This window comes from Vombatus ursinus, unplaced genomic scaffold (genome assembly GCF_900497805.2).
Source record: "Vombatus ursinus unplaced genomic scaffold, bare-nosed wombat genome assembly UNPS02014832.1, whole genome shotgun sequence".
In the NCBI taxonomy this organism is placed as follows: domain Eukaryota; kingdom Metazoa; phylum Chordata; class Mammalia; order Diprotodontia; family Vombatidae; genus Vombatus; species Vombatus ursinus.
In genome coordinates, this window is record NW_020954610.1 from 5,935,819 (window position 1) to 5,956,782 (window position 20,964).

The 20,964-nt window shown below is 36.1% G+C and overlaps 1 pseudogene; it reads right to left on the reverse strand.

Annotated features, from left to right (window-relative positions):
- Window positions 1-995: 995 nt before the first annotated feature.
- The window catches only part of LOC114025685, a 24,418-nt pseudogene continuing 4,449 nt past the window's right edge, over window positions 996-20,964 (reverse strand).

Genomic DNA, 20,964 nt, shown 5'->3' on the forward strand with positions numbered 1-20,964 from the left:
CAAATTACTCTCCAAAATGGTTGGATTATTTCATAACTCCACGAATAATATATTAGTGTTCCATTAGTTTTCCCACATCTCCAATATTTATAATTTTCCTGTTTTGTCATGTTGGCCAATCTGATAGGTGTGATGTGGTACCTCAGAGTTGTTTTGGTTTGCATTTCTCTAATCAATAGTGATTTAGAGCATTTTTTCATATGGCTATAGATGGTTTTAATTTCTTCATCTGAGATCTACCTGTTCATATCCTTTGACCATTTATTAATTGGGAATGACTTGTATTCTTATAATTTTTTTTAACCACTTGTCAGTACTTATTTTGGAATTTCAGGCAGGAAATATAAACATCATTAAATAGAATGAGTCAAAATAATGGTTTGATTAAAAACATATCCCTTTAATAATTTTATATATACATATTATATAGATGTTATATATAATATATATACATATATATGTAGAATGTAAATATACACACAAGACAGACATTAAGTATGAAGGTCTCCAATAATACTTAGCTAGAGCTGTGATTTCCTGACATTGTAAAGAGAAGGCTGAGGGATCAGGCTCTGGAAAGACCACAGTTTTAAATAGATGAAACCCAAGGAACTTCGTTCATCTGAAGCTTTTGTGTTAAGCAATTCCTGTGTGTATAGTGAGATATGAGAGTCAGTGGTAACGTGCACATAATTACCCTTATGAAACTCTATTTTTAGCAAATTCCATTTTTAGCTATTTCTGTGACAGTTCAGGTCCTGGCAAAAAGCCTCTACTCTGCAGGAGCCAAGACTTGTGTCGCATAAGCACTTCTCCAAAGGCAGGAAAGGGCAGGAAGGGGCAAATACCGGGCCTCTCTCCTTTTCTCCCCTTCCCTGATTTATTGCCAGCACAGTAAATGACAAATAATAGCCTTCACACAGACCCTGAGCCTGAGCCACATTGTTGATTGCAGGGGCTTGCTGGTATACCCAAAGTGGAGTCATCGCAGAAGCTCAGCTGAAGGAGTTAACACCAGCAGCAGGGATGGCACCTGCCAGCCCCTTGGCCCCAAAGAAGTCATACACTTCAGATGAAGCCAACATAACATGGTACTCAGCCTGAGTGCCCAGGACCAGATCCATATAGGCCTGGGTTAAGTTGAAATAACCAGCAGTAAGTTAGATTTTAGCACCCCTCTGTGCCTCTGTCAGCAGTGTCTCTGTAACAATCTCATCAATTTTAATCTCAAAGGGCTTCATCTGGATCAATGGATAAATCCAAGTATCAGGAGCTGGCCTCCCATCACCAGCTGCTGCTGTATCTTCCTCTATCAAAACAGAGTCACTGTGAAAGGTTTGGGCATGGAGTAGCTACTGTCAGGTCCGAGCTGTGTTGATCACATCCATGACTTTCTTGTTGGCTGCCTCACAATATGCTGTCTGGTCTCCTTTATAAGAATGTACCATCCCTTCCACCATCTGTACAGTGTCATCACCCTGAAGTTGTAAGGACACATTCCCTACTGCATTCACAAGCTCTGTGAAGAAGTCAGCAATTTCTGAGCAGTCCTGCAGAAACACATATCGGTCCTAGTGATTGGTGAAGTAGGAATCACTCAGGTTTGCATCACTCAAGATGACATTGTTGTCAGAGATAAACTTTGATGTGAAGACCAATGGTTTCATTGAAGCATTCAAGAACAAGGAGACTGAAGAGCCCACAAAAGTTTGGACTGTGGAAGAGGAAGACATGGACCTGCTCAGGAAGCTTTTGCAGTAATGGGAGCAGCATTGTGTGGGAGTTCTTCCTACCTCTTGATCCCTGGGTAAAATCTGAAAGAATGGAAACTTTGAGGTCTGAAGAAAAATTTGCTTGTAGTGACCTTTCTAGACTACTTTCTATACAATCTACTAGTTCCTATTCCAAAGGACCTATCCCAAGGTACAGAGAGGCCATCACTACTAGCCTTTTGGCTGTCTTTATCTGTCCCTTCATGGGCTCAAAAAACTCTGCTGGACAAGATAACACCTTAACATGAGAGCTAGAAACAATTCTGGAATTCTGGAACTAAGTTTCTTATCCACTGAAACCTGGACCCCCTCTGGACAACAGGCAGCAAGGTGGGGAGATGACCTGAGGAACAGATGGGGACAACAAGGGAGCCGTGCATGGTGGTCTCTGTTTCTGCTGAGTTGAAAAGAACACTAAAAGAAACAGATCTCTGAATAATAATAACAACTTTTCCAGAGAATTGTTAATGTGTGTTTCACACTTACCTCCTTTTATTACAGAGGTGATATGAGTGGGGAATGTTGTGTACATAGAATTTCTAATTTTTTTTTCTTAACAGTTTTTCTTTGTTACAAGGGAGGGATTAATGGGATGGGGTGGGATAGTATTTGACCAAATGGTTATGATGTAAAAATAAAAATAATCAGTAAAACATTTTTTCTCTAAAAATGTGTTTCTAACATAGTAAATACTTTAGTAGAAACTATTGTTTTTTAAGTGCAGGTCAGCTCCTTTCAAGTACAAGAGTTTATTGATACTAATACCTAGCTAATAATAAAAATGTTCTAACAACACCTATCTGATATGAATGTTCTGATCATAATAGTGTCATTAAGTATGTGAAAACTGTCAAATGGTTGTGATGGTAATAGTAGCGGTAGTAGTGGTAGTAATAGTAGTAGTAGTCATCATAGTTGTAGTTGTAGAACTAACAGTATGTGTGTGCGTGTGAGTGTATGCATGTGTATATGTGTGTGTGTGTGTTTGTGTATGATTACCATGTATTGGGGCTTGATGAACTTAAAACTACCTAACCTGTGAACAAAACAAAATGAAAAGACTTCCCTTTATTTCGGGAGTCCCTCTTCCTTTGGTCTCTTAATATGATATTCTCCAATGACAATGACAAACAACTCTGGTAATGAATTACCAAACAACTTGATTATTAGCCAGCATGGTCCATGGAAAAAGTGCTCGATTTGGAGTCATTAGACCTGGGTTCCAATTCCAGCTGAATTACTTGCCACCTGGGTGATGTTGGACAAGTCACCTAATTTCTCTGGTAGTCTCTCATCTGTAAATTGATGATATTGAACTATATGGCCTCTCATTTTAGCTTTAACTATATGATCTTGTGATATGTCTTCTTGCTTCATACTTCCCTTGATACTGATATTCATAGAATCATTCAACAAAATTATCTCTATGGTTGCATGTATTAAGGAACCTTGTAAGATATTAACATATCCATAAAAAACCCAACATGCTATGATTCTGGAAATACTAGCAAAAGCACTAAGGTAAGAGAAAGGAAACAAAGGCATAAAGATAGGTAAAAAGGAGGTAAAAGTATTCCTATTTGCTGATGATATGATAACATATATGGAAAATCCTAAGGAAACAGCAAAGATACTAAAATTGATACAATTAATAGCTTCAGCAAAGTTTGAATTAAATACTAAAAAATCTTTTTTTGTATAATTACAATAAAACATGAGAAGTAACCATGAAAAGGGAAATCGCCTTCCAAATAACAAAAATACATAAGATATTTGGAGATCAACCTACCAAAGCACACAAAAGACTTATATAGAATCAATTTCAAAGTGTTCCTTAAGGAGAAAAAAGAACTTAAATAGGTGGAAGAATAGTCAGTGCTCAGGGCTAGGCCATGCCAATATAATAAAAATGACAATGCCACCAAAATTAATTTATACTTTTAATGCTATGTTACTAATTACTAAGGAGACACTTCATAGAACTTGATCAAATAATGATAATACTTATTTTGACCCCAAAGTGTATTTTAAAGTGGCAGTCATCAAAACCATCTACTATTGGTTTAAAAATGGAGCTATAGATCAATGAAACAGACTAGACGGGTAAATCAGAAACAATAGAACTCAATAAACCAGTGTTTGATTAAAGTGGACAACATAAATTCCCTGGGAGAAACTCTTTATTTGATAAAAAACTGTTGAGAAAACTGGAAAGCTGTATGGCAGAAATGGGAAGAATATGGGCAGCTTTCTGAGGTTTGGTGTATAGCACTGCATTTACTTGTCTGGGCCAGAACACTCAGTATTTGATCAGTTTGATCAAACTTGATCAAAAATCAAGATCAGTTTGACAGAAATGATGGGGAAATTCAGAAGCTGCTAAATGAGAAACAGGAACTCCACAGGGTTTACCAGCAGGATAGTTTATTTGTCTCTAGGAAGGCAACATTTAACTCCATTGAAAGTAAAATGCAAAGAAAGCTTAGAAAGAGGCAGGATTCTTGGCTCAGTAAGAAGGTAGATGAAATTCAGTTTTACACCGATAGTAATAATCCAAAATGTTTTTATGATGTCCTGAAGAATATCTGTGGGTCAAAGACCTATAGTGCTTCTCAACTACTCAGTGTTGATGAAGGCACATTGATTAGTTATAAGGACATGATCCTGGAGAAATGGGCTGAATGCTTACATAGTATTCTAAACAGACCATCATCAGTCAATGCTGAAGCCATTGACCATATATCTAAAGCTGAAGTCAATCCCTTTCTAGCTAAACTTCCAACTGAAGAATAGGTTTTGAATGCCATTAGGCTCCTCTTGTGTGCCTGGTGCTGATTTTATTCCAGCTGAGATTTACAAGGCAGGGAGTCCACTGCTCATACAAAAGCTGACTGAAATTTTCTGGGTTATATGGCAAGAAGACGTTATCCTCAAGAGTTCAAGGATGCCTCCATTGTCCATCTCTATTGAGATAAAAGAAAGCATAGAAGGCTGTGGAGAATTGAACAGTTATTTGGTCAGGAATAAAGTTGCATATGACCTTTCCCACCATCACAGACGGCAGTAGTAGTGTGTATTAGTAGTGGGTTGCCCTCTGGTAAAAGGTCCAGAGCCTCTGGGGACTTTAGTTTACATATGGTTGTCAGACAAAGGTCAGATCATGGCAACTGTCATACTGCTGGTGGGGGAATTAGGTCAGGCAAGATGGACCATATCAAAAGGGTAGGGAGTCTCTAAAAATTAATGAGGAAGGTCTAATCAGGATGAGTAAGGTGAAATTTTTATTATGCCACATTGGCAAACTTGTTGGATGATTAAGCAAGCAGTTCTAACTAGACTAGGCTTCAATTTAAACATTAAGCATTCTTGAATTGTATAATTCAGGAGATAATTCTAGAAGTATAGCTTCCTCTGGCTATTGACTTATTTAGGTATTTACTGGCAAACCTGTTGTCTCCTTCCCCTACCTTCAGTCCCCTAATTAAAATGTAAATCCTTGATAGCTATAACCATTTTGCTTTTGTCTTTATATCCGAAGAACCAAGGATAGCGTATTGGACATAATAGTACCTTAATAAATATTTGTTGAATTGAATTGATCACCTCTTTTGTTGGTAATACTGTACTTGGTTCTTTCTAGTTCTTTGGTGTTTTCCTCTCTTTTAGATATCTTGAGAAATGCTTGAAGCTTTCAAAACTGTCATGTCAAGAATTATGAAGTTTTTTTTTAAGTATGTTTCAATCTGAATTCAGACTCCATCAGTTCTTTCTCTGGAGGTGGATAACATTTTTCATAAGTCTTTTAGCATTGTCTTGGATTATTGTATTGCTGAAAAAAGCGAAGTCATTCACAGTTGCTCATCATACAATATTGTTACTGTGTAGAATGTTCTCATTCTGCTCATTTTCATTCTCTTTAATGAAAGTATTGATTGCTTCTGTGATTTGTTTTTTGACCCACTAATTCTTTAGGATTGAATTATTTAGTTTCCAATTAATTTTTATTCTATGTTTCCATATTCCATTATTGAATATAATTTTATTGCATTGGGCCCCAAAATGTTATTTTTACTATTTTTGCTTTTCTGCATTTGATTGTGAGGTTTTCATGCCCTAAAATGTGGTCAATTTTTGTGAAGGTGCCATGTACAGCTTACAAAGGCATATTCCTTTCTATCATATCTAACTTTTCTAAAATTCTGTTCATCTTCTTAACTTCTTTCATGTTTATTTCATGGATAGATCTATCTACATCGGATGGGAAAATTGAGGTTCCCCAATAGTACAGTTTTATTGCTTGCTCCTCCTGTGACTCATTTAACTTTTCCATTAAGAATCTGAATGCTATACTATTTCATGCATATGTTTAATATTGATATTACTTCCTTGTCTATGGTACCTTTTAGCAAGATATAGTTTCCTTGCTTATCTCTTTTAATTAGATTTATTTTTGTTTTTGCTTTGTCTGAAATCACGATTACTACCCCTCTTTTTTTAAATCTCAGCTGAAGCATAATAGATTTTGCTCTAACCCCTTAGTTTTATTCTGTGTGTGTCTGTCTATTTCAAGTGTATACCTCCTTTGTTTCCAATTCTTTACCTTCAAAAATGGATGCTTTAAATATATTTGTATATATGGGTGCTCTCCCTTTTTCTTTGATCTCTTTGGGTTATAGGATTAGTAGTGGCATTACTAAGTCAATTGATGACTTTTTTTGGCATGGTTTTAAATTGTTTTACAGAATGACTACACCAGTTCATAACTCCCACGAACAGAATATTACTATGTCCATTTTCTTGCAGCTCCTCCAAGATGTATAATTTTCTTTTTTTGTCATCATCTTTTCCAGTGTGATTTGTACTAGGTGGAATTTCATATTTATTTTAATCTGCATTCTTCTAATTATTAATAATTTGGACCTTTTTATATTGCAAGTAATGGCTTATATTTATTCCTTTGAGAACAGATAGTCACATCCTTTGAACATTTATCTACTGAGGAATGGCTCTTGTTCTCAAAAAGTTAAATAAATTCTATATTTTGGAAATGAGATCTTTATCAGTGAATCTTGCTGCCAAGATTTTTTCCCTAGTTAACTCTTTTCTTTCTAATTTTAGATGCTTTGGTTTTGTTTTGTGCAAGATACACAAGAAATTTTAAAATATGTAATCAAATAATCCATTCTATCTTCTATGACCCTCTCTGTCCCTTTGTCAGTTGGAACACTGACCACTAGGTTTTTCCTTTGGATTTTCTGAACATCACTTGTTCTAGTGCTCTTTCTTGATCTTTATTGTTATGGTCATGGGATAGAACTGACTTGTACTGATTTCTTTTTCTCTCCCACATTTACTGACTTCCTCAGCTTAAATATTTAAACTCAAAAATATTTATCATTATCATGTGACAAAATCAGGCCTTCCACTAATGAAAAATATCATCTTTCCTTTTCTTTTTTGCTAGATGCAAATGCAGTTTGAATATATTTCTTATACTACAACCAAAAAGAATGGAGCTTAAAGAGAGGTATACTAGATCTGGAAACAAAACCAAAGATCCAGCCCAATATAAACCTTGTATATAGTACTATAAATGTACATTTCAAGCATTAATTGGATCAAAAATCCCTTGGAAAACTACTCTTCTGGGTTGTAAACACATCAGGAAATGCTTTTCACATGTAGTTTTCCCTTTCTTTTTTGACATTTCACAAAGTTGAGAAGAAAACTGTTGAACTTTGATGACTCTCTTCTAGGGTAAGAATACCGATGTTAAGGTTGTGTTTCCACAGTAACAATTATATGCGATAGTAGCATGCCAAGGATTTGTCACTTAGGAAGATATGGAGGCTTTTACATCATGTTGACTTTCTTGGACTTTCCCTCCAAATAAAACAAAGGTCTAAGGCTGTAATTAACCAGTCGTTTATTGACTACTAATTACAAAACCAAAACTTGGAGTAATGAGTAATGCAGAGGAATAAGACATGTTTGCTCCCTTGGGAGATCTTACATCATTTGCTGAATAAATAAAATGAACAAACATAAAAGAATAGAAAACAGTTTAAAAAGATAATACAACTTATTACTAAAGAATCTCATTTAAATATGGAAATAAAGTGATCCAGAGACAACTTCATTGAAAAATGAGACATAGGGAGTAGATGGCACCAGTATATAGAATGCTGAAGTTGGAATCATTCAGGCCCAATTTCAAATACTGCCCCTGCCAGACACTTGCTAGCTATGTGACCCTGGGCAAGTCATTTAACCTCTCTAAGTCTCAGTTTCCTCACCTGTAAAATGAGAATAATAAAAGCATATATGCTACTTAGGAATGCTATAAGGATCAAGGGAAATAATATAAGTAAAGTGCTCTGCTAGCATTAAACACTAATAAATCCTTATTACCAATATCATTACCATTATCATCATCATCATCACCATCATCATCATCATCATCATTATTATTATTATTATTAGTAGTAGTAGTAGTAGTGGTCTTAGTGGTGGTGGTCATTAGATTCAGACCTGTGATTTAATGGGTATGGGTATGGAACTATGGGTATGGAAACTCCCTCTATATTGAAGCTGCCTCCCCTGTTACCACTTGGTAACTTGACTATAAATTATAGCTATGGAAAGTTGCTTGGGACCCTCTAGAGTGACTTGCCCATAATCACATATTTACATTGTGTCAGAGATGAGACTTGAACCCAGTCTTCCTTACTCCAAGTTCTCTATCCATTATGGTATGCTCATGAAATTATCATGTTATTATTATTTATTAAACATCCCATATAGGGCAAGATTTTTGAATATCATACTACTGAGGAGTTTCTTGGTTTGTTTGTTTGAAGGCAAAAAAAAGGTAGTATTAAATACCCATGAGCACAAACGTATTTTAAATGCTCTTGCAGAATGACAGCAGATTTCAAATACTTATTGAAGCAAGGTAACTAACAGGGTTGCTATGGGAAACACTGAATGTTCTTTATCAGTTGTAAAATCATACTGATGACAGGCCTTTTATCAATGATTATTTCTGATGAGGTAAAGAAGAGTGTCAGGGATTTTTGAGTAGGTGTAGGTTTATTGCAAGGACTTTTGACTCATTGACTTTCACTTGCTCAAGGGTCGGCTTGGCCCAATCTTGTCATCTTTAACTCAAAGTAATAGGAGTAATTTTTACTTTAGTCATTTTTGTCTCATGGCCCTAGCTTCTTTCACTCATCCCTTAACCAGGTCATTGACTGTTACTGTCAGTTTTTGATTAGAAGAGGATTGTTTTTTTTTTTTAAATGGGACTAACATTTTAAGATTTCACATCTGCCTTTGGCTTGAAAACTTCTTTCCTGAGTTGGTCCATGTTATCACTTCTTTTTAGGTGTTTCCCTTTTTGGAGAGTTTTCCCACCATGTCATTTCATAATTAGAGGAAAAGTTAATTAAAATGAATTAAAGCTTAGTAGTTATAACCTACTGGGGGGAAAAGTATTTATGTGATAATATTCTAAAGCTGAATATCATTTTTTCCATGAAAAAAAGAAAGAAAAGTCATAGAAAACATTGTCTATTCTCTCCCATGGTTGTGAGGATCAAATGAGATAATATTTGTAAAGCACCTAGCACAGTGCCTTGCTTATGTGTTTATTCAAATCTGGTTTTAGAGACATACTGGCTATATGACATTGGGCAAATCACTTAACCTTTCAGTGCCCCAGGCAACTTTGTTATTGTTGAGTCATTTCAGTCATATTCAACTCTTTGTAACCCCATTTGGGGTTTTCTTGGCAAAGATACTGGAGTGGTGTGCCATTTCCTTCTCTACCTCATTTTATAGATGAGAAAATTGAGGCACACAGAGCTTAAGTGACGTGCCCAGGGCCACCCAGCTAGTAAGTGTCTGAGGCTAGATTTGAACTCAGATCTTCCTAACTCCAGGCCCAGCGCTCCATCCACTGCACCACTTAGCTGCCCCAGGTGCTTCAGGCAGCACTCTTAAGACTAAAAGTTAAAGACTTATAATCTTTCCAGCTTACATGACAGAGGGAGTTTCTGTATCTGGACTTCCCCAAAAGATGAAATAACAGTTAAGAATAAATAAGATGTGATTATAACACATGCTAGACAATTACAGCATTAAAACCAAGTATAAGAAGATTTTGCTATTTATAGTTCATTCATTCATTCAATAAATATTTTAAGCACTTAATATGTACCAGACACTGTGCTAAGTGCTGGGAATACAAAGAGACAAAAGATAGTCCCTGCCCTCCAGGAGCTTACAATCTAGTAAGGGAGACAAAATACAAGCAAATATATGCAAAGCAAGCTATATACAGGATAAATGGGAAATAACTAGCAGAGAAGGCGCTGAAATTAAGAGAAGTTGGGTAAAGTTTCCTGCAGGAGGTGGGATTTTAGTTGGAACTTGAAGCCAGGGAGGTCAGTAGTCAGAATGGAGAACAACCATACCCCATTTCTGTCAGACAGAAAACTTCAAGTTTGTAAAGAGGATCAAGCAACATTTCAATATTCTTAATGCAATTGCTAGTCTTTATTATGATATTTGGTATGAATGACTTTTGCATGACCATTTTTGGGGGGTAATCAAAAATCTTATATGTTCAGTTCATCTATAAAACATAGCCAGAAATTTAGGGGCTAGATTTATACACACACATACACACACACACACACACACACACACACACACACACATAAGGCTAAAAGAGATTATATGGCTTAACATGATAAGAGAACTGGCCTTAGAGTTAGTATGATGTGGGTTCAAGTACTACCAGTGAATGAATGAATGAATGAATGAATGGGCATTTGGTAAGTGTTTACTATGTGTCAGGAGACAAATACAAGCAAACAAGACAGTCTCTGCCCTCCAGAAGCATATATTGTGCTAAAATTGTATTTTATTTAAATAGTGGAAGACAACACATAAAGAACTACATTTGGAAAGGCAATGAGTGAGAGAGGGTAAGTAGGTACCTGTTAATATTTGGAGACAGGTGGGAAGTGGTATGGTGGACTGGTTTTGGGCAAAATAAGATGAAAACTCACCTATCACAGCCTAGGGCCCCAGGGTCACAAATTCAAATTCTGGTGGGAAGAGGAGATAGCCAATATATGATCTTCAGCAAGATCATATAAAAAATCACTTATCAGAGCCTAAGATATCAGGAGCTGGAGTCTGAATTCTATTAGAAACATCAAATTACATAATATTCACACAATCGACATTTCTTAATAATATGCATATATGTATGTGTATATATGTATACACACGTGTATGTGTATGAGTGTATATTATGTTCATTTTTTGACAAAGATCATATCTCATACTTATTTTATATAACCAAAAGCTCTTAGAACAGTGCTGGGTAGTCAGTAAATATCTAATATGTTCAGGTTGTTGTCTAAAGCAGGGCTTCAAAACTTTTTCCACTCATGACTCCTTTTCAATTGAGAAAATTTTATGTGACCCTGGGTATATAGGTATATAAAAAAGGTATATGAATCAAACATTTACTGATAATAAATCATAAATTTACTTTAAGACAATTTTGGGGATACATATAATTTTACCATTTATTAAAGACAAAAGCAGATTTGCATACAAATGAGATAGATGTATTTGTTTATTTTTACATAAAGAATTAAATCTTCAATGAATATTTGATACAGCAAAGCATAGAGCACCTTCAACATTTTTCAGAGTTGATTGATATTTTGATTTTATAATTGTCAACATTGAGAATGGTGTTTCATATAAATATGGAGTATAAAATGGCAAAAGCATGTTCAAGGCCATTTCAGAAATTGTTAGAAATTCTGTCCTAATCACAAGACAAAATTCATTTAATGATTTTTTTAGGAAACTCAAGTTTTAAATTTGTATTGCTTCATAATTTGGCAAATTCTTCTTGAACTTTTAATGGTGGATGACTGACTTTTTTTTATTTCAATTGAGTATGGTTTATGAACCCAACTTAGTTTTTTTTAGAATCAAAATTTGAAGAGAAGTATTTCTGAAACTGTGTCTCCAGGCACTTCAGATGATCAATTTTATCTCTTACAATTAAATCTTTGGGAAGATTTAAGCTGCAAGTAATCTTTTCAATTGTAAAATCATCTGTTGCTGTAAACACTTCTAAAGAACCATTTTACACCCTATTCTTCCATATGTTAACTTTTTTTAGTAAAACTTTCAATTCTATCTTTTAATGTAAATGTTACAATTTTTTTTCCTTTAAGTGGCATGTTTAAATCATTGAGTTTTTTTAAATCTCTGACAAATAATACAGTTTTGAAAGCCCTAAGTCATTAAGAAAAAAATAACAAAATTGGATTTCTGCTCAGTCAAAAATATAACAACTTCATCTTTCAATTTCAATAATCTGTTTAAAATTTACCATTTTGAGAGCCACCTTGTCTTTGCATGTAGTAATAAGCTTTTGTAATCAGAGTGCATGTCTTCCAAAGGTTTGAAAACAAATGACTCTTTAGGGCATTTAATGAAGTTAATGATTTTGATGGTATCCCAAAGCATGACATCTAAGTCTGGTGATTTTTTTTAGCTATGGGTGCCTCCAGATGGATCATGCGGTGAGTAAAAGTGATATGCTCATTGCCAACATCTTTAACTTTTGCTACAAATCCAACCTTCTCACCCATCATTGCTCTGGCATTGTCTGTGCAGACTTCAATGAAATTTTTCCATTGTAAACCTTCATTTATGAAAATTCATTGACTTTAGGGGGTGGAGCCAAGATGGAGGAGTGAAAGCAATGACTTGCTTGAGCTCTCCCTCAAACCCCTCCAAATTCCTGTAAAAAAATGGCTCTAAACAAATTCTAAAGCAGGAGAACCTACAAAAAGACAGAGTGAAACAAATTTCCAGCCTAAGGCAACCTGGATGGGTGATCAGAAAGGTATATCATGCCGGGTGGGGAGAGGAGCCCAGTTTGGCATGGGCACGCAGGCCGCAGCGACCCTGGAGCAGGCCTCAGAGGACTGAATCACAGGCAGCTGTGGTAGTTTCCAGACTTCTCAACCCACAAATGCCAAAAACAACTTGGAAGGTCAGTGGGGAAAGTCTGTGACTGCAGTGAGAGAGGAGCTAGGTTTCAGCTGCAAGTCCTGAGCACAGGCCATGGCTGCCTCCTGTGCTTCCAACCCACAGATTGAGGGGGAATCAAGTGGCTGATCAGAGTGGGATTGCAGGGATCTCTTTACCAGTGCTGAGGCAGGAATCTCTTGCTTTGCCTGTGCTTGGATCTGGGTTACAGTTCTGAGGGGTGGTCCTGGGGCGAGGAGGAGTACTGGCATGGTGGAGCTTGTCGTGGCAGTGGAGAGGAAACACTTCACCTCCTATCATAGCACCTTGGAAGAACAAAAATTTACAGGTCCCTAGACAGCTGTACAAACCCCTGAAGCTTGGGACAGTACATTCTCCACATTAGAAGCAGACTCTTATCTTAACAAAGAGTTTAAAACTCAAGTTATTGGACAGGATCATGAGTAAGCAGTGCAAAAAGAGTCAGACTATATTATCTTACTTTGGTGACAAAGAAGATCAAAACATACAATCAGAAGAAGACAACAAAGCTCCTACATCCAAAGCCTCCAAGAAAAATATGAATCAGTCCCAGGCCTTAGAAGAGCTCAAAAGGGATTTTGAGAAGCAAGTAAGAGAAGTAGAGGAAAAACTGAGAGTGATGCAAGAAAATCATGAAAAACAACTCAACAGCTTGCTAAAGGAGACCCCAAAAAATACTGAAGAAAATAACACCTTAAAAAATAGCCTAATCCAAATGGCAAAAGAGGTTCAAAAAACCAATGAGGAGAAGAATGCCCTAAAAAGCAAAATTGGCCAAATGTAAAAGGAAGTCCAAAAGATTACTGAAGAAAATACTTCCTTAAAAATTAGAATAGAACAATTGGAACCTAGTGACTTTATGAGAAATCAAGACACTGTAAAACAAATCCAAAAGAATAAAAAATTAGAAAGCAATGTGAAATATCTCATCGGAAAAACCACTGACCTGGAAAATAGATCCAGGAGAGAATTTAAAAATTATTGGACTATCTGAAAGCAATGATCAAAAAAAGAGCCTAGACAACATCTTTCAAGAAATTATCAAGGAAAACTGTCCTGATATTTTAGAACAGGAGGGCAAAATAGAAATTGAAAGAATCTACCAATCTCCTCCTGAAAGAGATCCCCAAAGGAAAACTCCTAGGAATATTGTAGCCAAATTCCAGAATTCTCAGGTCAAGGAGAAAATATTAGAAACAACCAGAAAGAAACAATTCAAGTATTGTGGAAACACAATCAGGATGACAGAAGATTTAGCAGCTTCTACATTAAGGGACTGCAGGGCATGGAATATAATATTCCAGAGGGCAAAGGAGATGGGATTACAACCAAGAATCACCTACCCAGCAAAACTGAGTATAACCCTTCGGGGGAAAAATGGTCATTCAGTGAAATAGAGGACTTTCAAGCATTCTTGGTGAAAAGACCAGAGCTGAATAGAAAATTTGACTTTCAAATACAAGACTCGAGTAGAACATGAAGTGGTGAACAGGAAAGAGAAATCATAAGAGACTTATTAAATTTGAACTGTTTACATTCCTGCATGGAAAATGATATTTGTAACTCATGAGACCTTTGTCAGTATTAGGGTAGTTGGATGGAAAAAAATATGTATGCATATACACTCTATGTATATATATATATATATATATATATATATAGAGAGAGAGAGAGAGAGAGAGAGAGAGAGAGAGAGAGAGAGAAAGAGACAGATAGATAGAGGGCACAGGGTGAGTTGAAGATGAAGGGGTCATATCTGGAGAATAAAATTAAGGGGTGAGAGAGGATTATACTAGAAGGAGAAAGGGAGAGGTAGGATGGGGTAAACTATCTCACAAAAAAAAACAGAAAAGAAAAAGCTCTTACAGTGGAGGGGAAATGGGGAAGGTGAGAGGGAATGAGTGAATCTTATTCTCATAGGATTTGACTTAAGGAGGGAGTAACATACACACTCCATTGGGTATGGAAATCTGTCTTACCCTACAGGAAAATGGAGGGGGGGGGAGAGACAAGAGAGTAAGGGGATGATAGAGAGGAGGGCAGGTTGGGAAAGGAGGTAATCAGAACCAAATACTTCTGAGGAGGGACAAGGTCAAGGGAGGGAATAGAATAGATGGGGGGGGAGGGATAGGATTAAGGGAAATAGAGTTAGTTTTTCACAGCATGTCTACTATGGAGGTGTTTTGCATACCTGCACACGTATAACCTATATTGAGTTGCTTGCCTTTTCAATGAGGTTGGGTGGGGAGGGAGGAAGGGATAAAATCTGGAACCCAAAGTTTTAAAAACACATGTTTAAAAAAAAGTTTTCATATGCAATTGGGAAATGAGAGATACAGGAAAAGGGGTACAGAAATCTATGTGCCCTGTGGGAAAATAGAAGGGGAAGGGGGTAAGAGAAGGGGGGGAGAGATAGAAGGGAAGGCAGACTAGGGGAGGGGCAAGATGGGGTAAAAATTTGGAACTCAAAATCTTGTGGAAGTAAATGTTGAAAACTAAAAATAAATTATTTTACTAATAAAAAAAATCATTGACTTTAAGATGTATATCTTCCCCTCTTGTGTACCCTTTGAAAGGGCAGCAAAACAACAATTCTTCATGTATGCTTCCTTCATAAACAAATCTTACATAAAGTAACAACTGTGCCATGTTAGAAATATCAGTTGTTTCATCTAAGTGAATTACAAACTTTGGGCTGCCATTCAGTTTAGTAATAAGCTGCTGGAATTGGTCATTACTAATTGTAGAAATTATTTTGGAAATAGTATCATTCCATAAAGAAATTTTATTAATTTCATCCCCCTACTTTTCCCCGTGAACTATTTCTGACATTTTAATAGCAGCAGGTAACATGAGATCTTCTCCTGTCATGTAAGGCTTTTTAGTTTTTGCAATTAAATAAGTAATTTCATAAGTTACAAGTAAATACTTTTCATTGACAGTAACAAATTTCTCAAAACATTTTTTTCTTTATTTGAAGATTTTAAAAGTCATTCAAAATATTCCTTTGATTTATTTCAGTATGCTGCATGCTTGATATTGAGATTTCATTTTAATTTGTCTGGTTTCACACTCTCCACAGCCAAAACTCCATTACAAATTAAGCAAAAAAGGTTTTTCCAAACCATCATTATTATTAGAAGTAAATTCACATTGCAAAAATTATTCAACATATTTTCTTTTTCTTGTCGATTTAGGTGTACTACAACCTGATAGAAAATACTCTGCCACATTTTCATCAGTATTTTTACCTCTCCTGTCTAAACTAAGTCACTTATCCATAACCAAAAAATATTTTTGTCTTAAAATATAAATAAATATTGTTAATATTTTCTCAAATAAATACTAACTTTAGTTTATGAAATTACATATGTTTGTACTTAATTTAAAAATTGATATTCACACTTACCTACACATACAGTAGTGATGGTAGAAAAATATTATTAAAGGGCTTTTGTCTTTACTTACTGCAATTAAAAATTTATGTTTCTGTAAAAGAAGGAGATACAGCAATTTTTAAAATCAAACATTCTAACACAATACAATACAATACAAAGATATACTAATTTGATACTTGCATGCTAAGGAATGATGGTAAGAAAATATTAAAAGTCTTTATTTTCTGTAATTAAAATATTATGTTTCTTTAAGAGCAGAAAACTTCATATGTACAGTAAAAACACTGCAATTCATAACATACAACAGTCTTACATCTGAGCTGAGATGTTTCTGTCAGCATTTGTTAGCATTGTATGACGTGATCCCACGAGCAGTGCAAAGTGTGCATGTTGTATGTTCGGAGCCAAGACTGCAGTGAAGTTGCATGCTGCAACTTGAGCAAATGCTGCCAAAAACACCTCAGATTCATTATGCATCTGATTTTGAATTAAATTTTGATCATTGTGCATTCAGAAACCTTTTACTGTTGCCAAATTTTTGTGATCCCCACCTTCACTTACCCCATATGGGGTCATGACCCACAGTTTAGAAAGCACTGGTCTAAAGGGCTGCACCCAGAGAAGTCTACAAAGGACCAGCTACTAGCTTAAGGAAACTTCTCCCAGATTGATTTGTCTTATCTTTTAAATGATCATGAACAATTAAGTTTAAGAAAATCATTCGATAGATTTATGGAATTTGATAATTAGAAAAAGCCATAAAAACGATAGCAATTTTTTCTCAGTACAGTTTGACTATGGGTTACTTTGGGGCTTGAAATATTTTGGTGGAACTTCAACATAACAGAATTATTAGAGCTGAAAGGGACCCTGGAGGCCATATAGTCCAACCTATACTGGAAATGCATTTCCTCTAAGACATACTTGAGGAGTGGTCATCCAATCTTTGCTTGAAGACCTTTAGTAAGAGGGTTCCCATTGTCTCTTAAGGCAACCCATAAATTCTTGTCATAGTTTAGGAGTGAAAAGGGTTTGAATAAGGAAGATATAGGTTATTCTTGTCAGACTGACCCTTATGCATTTAGAAAAAAAATGGATATTCTTGAACAAAGTGTTTGAGAGGCATTATTATATTGTTAAAGGAGATCTTGGGGTCAGAAAGTCAACAAGTCAAGTCAACAAGCATTTATTAAGAGCTTACTATTTGCCAGGCACTGCAGCTAAGCATTGAGAAGACAAATACAAATACAATCAGAAATAAAGACAGCTCCTCAAGGAGCTTACATTCTCACAGGGGAAGAAACACTTAAAAGGGAGCTGAAAATGAGCTATGGAGGAGAGAAGTGGAGAGGGAATGGTAGGGAAAATGTGGAGAGTCAAGAATGGGGCCCAGAGAGGAATGAAGAGGAATGAAGAGGAATGAAGACATGGCTGGGCTAGATACTTTCCTTAAAATTAGGATTCTGGGAAGAACCAGCCATATCGAGCAAAGGGTTACAGTGGTGAAGTGACTTCCAGTGTATGAGAAACCAGGTGTATAATGAACTTCCAGGGTGAGGAGGCTGCTGTGAAATGGTAGAGAAAGTTTAGAGAGTAAGGAAAATAGAGACCAGACATGGATGGTTTGCAAAATATAACAGAAGACTTGAATTCAAATCCACCTCTCACATCTATTGACTATATGAGTGAGCAAATCACTTAACCATTTAGATTCCTAGACAAGTATCTAAGACGCTAAGTTGCAGAACAGTCATCTTTCTTGCTGAGAACTCCCTATATTGTCAAAATTATTCATTAAGATCAATACACAAAAAATAAAGATAATCGTCTTGAACATCCAGTGTGTTGATTTGACATCTGAGCCAATAAACCAAAGACATATTAAGAAAACTGTAGCTTATATAGATTTGAGTTTATTACTTCTAAAATACAGAGTCCCAAAAGTGTTAATGCAGTTTTAAGCTTTAATTAATAGCTTAAGACTTTTGGAACTCCCTGTGTAGTCTGACATTACCATTTTATTTATCTATTTAAACAGATTAACTTTATGTTAGTATTTTGCAGTTATTATTCTGTTCCTTGGAAACAGTCTAGGGTAATGGTTGAGTGCTGGGTGTGGAATTAAGAAGAGTTGGGGTCAAATTCTTCTTCTAACACTAGCTGTGTGACCCTGGGGGACTCACTGAATTGCTATCTTGAGGCCACATCCCCCTAATTTCCCCCTAACTCACCTGAGGCCTATTGGTTACCCTTAACCTGATTTACCTCATCTTCCAAGATGGTTTTACTGGGCTGTGGCTGCTGTGCATGCCACAGCTTTTTGGAATCACAGGTGAGAGTTGGGTGACAGGTGGATACAAAAAGTAGATGACCAACCCTGAAAAGGGCTCAGCAAGCCCCCACACCAGAAGTGCTAGTCCTCTAGAAGACTTCCCTGGAAGAATGGGCAGATGAGAATAATTTATTTCAACATCCATGAAGGTGGCTGAACCAGGATACCAAGGTCATTATCCACTGCAGCCTGGGCCTTCACCACTTGCCTTTTGTTTTGCCCTTGGACTTCAATGACTCTGGAAGAGAGAGTAAGGTTGATGACTTTGTGCAACTCAGCCTCACTTAAATCCCATTCAAAGGGAAGTCAAGACATATTGGTCCTTTTCAAAAACAAAGGATGAACAACACCTTGGGGGCTCTTTATCCTGAAACCTGAACAGGTTACTTTGGTTGAGGAATTTCTTCACTCTTCGGAAATTGCAGATCCTCTTTGTTTAACCATAAAAAGAAATGTCTATTCAATGAGATGCTTGCTTTGATAAAAAGAACACTGACCTGGAAGTTGAGAGTCCTAGATTTAAGTCTTAGAGCATCAATATTTGTTGGTTGTACCTCCCTGGGCAAGTCATTTAGTTTCTCTGAGCCTCAATTTCTTGAGATGTGCAATGGAAAAAATAATACATGTGATTCCTACTTCATAGGGTTAGTAAAGTCTTGTGTAATTTGTAAAAGAGTGTATAATTTTTAAGAATTAATTTTATCATAAGCTTAGCAATGTCATTGAATAAAGCAAAGAAGATAAAGAATAAAACCCCAAATACAACCAAATGACTGCAAATATTAACACATTTAAAAGAAAATAATATAAATTTTAGCAAGATAATAGCTTATCTCCTTCAGGTTCCCTTCCAATCACTTTTCCTTCTGTGAACCTTATAAAAATGTTGTTTTACACAGGTATAATCAGCATGCATATTATTCTTTTATTTCTGGTTTGTTTGCTTCATTTTACTTTGTTCTAGTCTTTTTAAAGGTTTTTTATTATTCCTCACATGTGTCACTGTTAACAGAGCAATAATATTGCATTACTTTGATATACCTCAATTTGTGCAACCACTCAGTGAATTCAGTATTTCAGGTGACCTAAAGGGTAATGAAAAGATGCATGGTGAGCATAAGCAGGTAGGAACACATTATCAGTGATTACTTCCACGTGAGAAGTGGCATGAAAGATAACATCAAGACAAGGATGTCTGGAAAAGGAAGAAGAAGAAGTCATTTGGTGGGGGTGAGGGATAACAGATGGACAAGTCAAATGCCACACTAGTTTCCACAACAAATTAAAAGACCCAGATAAAAGGCCTGAGTAGATCTTCTATTGAGGGTTGTAGAAAGACAGTGATAAAAGCCACACAAGAAGAGACTGAGTGGATTGGTTAGAATCTGTTCTTAAGAAGGGAAGAATGTACTTCAACAATATTATGGGCTCCATTAAAGTAACGATGCCTACATACTGCAGTGAAAATAAAGTTAAAGAAATGTTCCCAAGATTGTCCAACCTGTGCAGTTTCCACAAAATAAAGTTACTTGCTTTTTCAATAGTAAGTAACATGTCATTTCTCCCCTTTTGTTTTATTCCATCTTCTTTCAGTTGTTATTTAACTGTTTTGATAATGGTAAAGTACTTCAAAAATATCCAAAGTCTCAAGAGCTATACAGGTGTTCTAGGAGCCAAAAGGAAATTGATGAGGTTCCTGAGTCTTCAACTTCCCTTAGCAGTCATCCAATTTCTCAGAGATTTTGCTTTCCCTTGAGTCATGTCATGAAAAATGGATTGTGGATCTCCAGAGGCATCCCAGCTGTCTTATTGGAATACCAGTAGTAAATGAAGAGATTTGTTCAAGCGGGTGTACCATTATAAGCTGCCTTTTTCGTTACAGCTCTGGCTTGGGATTCCAGTGCTACTCACAGTCAGTCAGACTATCACATTTGTTCCTCAGCCTTAACAGATCCAGGCACTATTTGGGGGAAATGGTATTAGCATAATGGACCCTATTGAATAGCTGGGAGGGGATTGAGGACAGAAATGAAAACCACAGAGAGGTAAACAGCATGTGTGTGTGTGTGTGTGTGTGTGTGTGTGTGTGTGTGTGTGTGGGCGTGCATGCACATATCTCTATTATCACTCAGAAAGTGGGACAAAAACTTTCCTATGAAACGGAAAAAAGAAAAATCAGGAAGGAGCAGAAATTGCCTGTGTCAATACTAACATAATTTAACCTCTACTAATTACCATATGTTCCTACCTCCAAGCTTATTAATTACCGTTGAAGTTGAAACAGTGCTTCTTTCTTTCTTTCTTTCTTTCTTTCTTTCTTTCTTTCTTTCTTTCTTTCTTTCTTTCT